Here is a 1,982-nt window from a genome sequence, read left to right on the forward strand (position 1 = left end):
GGGCAAAGGGTTTTTGGCCATACCTAAGGCTCTGATTTGCTCAGGATGATGCCTCATAAAAGACAGAATTCTGTGTTTTCTCCACCGACAGCATCCTTGGTTCTTTTCTACCATACCACAACCACCTTCCAAATGCCAGGAATGTTTTCATATGCTAGCATGATTCCCTTGCTGGGTGTCAGACACTGCACTCTACCTTATCAATAGGTGTGACTACCATGTTATTGCTATTCTCATCTTTCAGACTTAAGAAAGCTATAGGCTCTCTGCTCCTCCTGTTCGACAGTCAGCCGGATTTTCTCTTGCATCACCAGCACATCCCTGAGACACCATGGGGAAGGTGAAGGTCGGAGTCAACGGATTTGGTCATATTGGGCGCCTGGTCACCACAGCTGCTTTTAACTCTGGTAAAGTGGATATTGTTGCCATCAATGACCCCTTCATTGACCTCAACTACATGGTTCACATGTTCCAGTATGATTCCACCTATGGCAAATTCCATGGCACCATCAAGACTGAGAATGGGAAGCTTGTCATCAATAGAAATCCCATCACCATCTTCCAGGAGCGAGATCCCTCCAAAATCAAGTGGGGCGATGCTGGTGCTGAGTACGTCGTGGAGTCCACTGGCGTCATCACCACCATGGAGAAGGCTAGGGTTCATTTGCAGGGGGAAGCCAAAATGGTCATCATCTCTGCCTCCTCTGCTGACACTCCCATGTTCATTATGGGTGTGAATCATGAGAAGTATGACAACAGCCTCAAGATTGTCAGTAATGCCTCCTGCACCGCCAACTGCATAGCGCCCCTGGCCAAGGTCATCCATGACAACTTTGGTATCATGGAAGTACTCATGACCACAGTCCACGCCATCACTACCACCCAGAAGACTGTGGATGGCCCCTCCGGGAAACTGTGGCATGATGGCCGTGGGGCTCTCCAGAACATCATCCCTGCCTCTACTGGCGCTGCCAAGGCTGTGGGCAAGGTCATCCCTGAGCTGAACGGGAAGCTCACTGGCATGGCCTTCCGTGTCCCCACTGCCAACATGTCAGTGGTGGACCTGACCTACCATCTGGAAAAACCTGCCAAATATGATGACATCAAGAAGGTGGTGAAGCAGGCGTCGGAGGGCCCCCTCAAGGGCATCCTGGGCTACACTGAGCACCAGGTGGTCTCCTCCGACTTCAACAGCGACACCCACTCTTCCACCTTCGATGCTGGGGCTGGTATTGCCCTCAACGACCACTTTATCAAGCTCATTTCCTGCTATGACAATGAATTTGGCTACAGCAGCAGGGTGGTGGACCTCATGGCCCACATGGCCTCCAAGGAGTAAGACCCCAGACCACCAGCCCCAGCAAGAGCACAAGAGGAAGAGAGAGGCCCTCACTGCTGGGGAGTCCCTGCCATACTCAGTCCCCCACCACACTGAATCTCCCCTCACAGTTTCCATGTAGACCCCTTGAAGAGGGGAAGGGCCTAGGGAGTCCCACCTTGTCGTGTACCATCAATAAAGTCCTCTGTGCTCAGAAAAAAAAAAAAAAAAAAGAAAGCTATAGAACTTGCCCATGATTAAGGCTGCAAAGGAGTGGAGCAGGATTACAAGATGAGGGGTCTCTGGATCCCACGCCTGTCCCAGCCAACACTGCAGCCTCTGCAACCACTTATATCTCACAAGGGTCAGACTGAGCTTGGTAAATACCCCTCTGCCAGAGAGCTCATCTGCCATGCAACAGCACTGAGTGTGGGCCCTGGAACCCAGAACAACTGTGACTGTGCAGACCTGCCATGAGTCAAGTATGAAGACAGTCCCCTCTCATGACTGCCTGTCAGGCCCAGAACTGGACAATCCAACAGCCTGGAAGTTGTTCTCTTCAAGCAAGTTGAGTTAGCCCAGATGATCAGGGCGGAGCTAATGGATGTGGGCTAACCATTAAATTGAGCCAATCTATTAGGTTGGTGCAAAAGTAATTGTGGCT

At 51.2% G+C, this 1,982-nt stretch overlaps 1 pseudogene across 1 annotated transcript; it reads left to right on the plus strand.

The window, feature by feature from the left end:
- The first annotated feature begins 331 nt into the window (after positions 1 to 331).
- On the plus strand, positions 332 to 1,503 carry LOC108531581 (glyceraldehyde-3-phosphate dehydrogenase pseudogene; annotated as a pseudogene). Its single transcript, XR_001886211.1, has one exon. The product of XR_001886211.1 is annotated as a glyceraldehyde-3-phosphate dehydrogenase pseudogene (transcript).
- Positions 1,504 to 1,982: the final 479 nt, after the last annotated feature.

The sequence above is a fragment of the Rhinopithecus bieti genome, unplaced genomic scaffold (assembly GCF_001698545.2).
Source record: "Rhinopithecus bieti isolate Rb0 unplaced genomic scaffold, ASM169854v2 scaffold_8783, whole genome shotgun sequence".
NCBI lineage: Eukaryota > Metazoa > Chordata > Mammalia > Primates > Cercopithecidae > Rhinopithecus > Rhinopithecus bieti.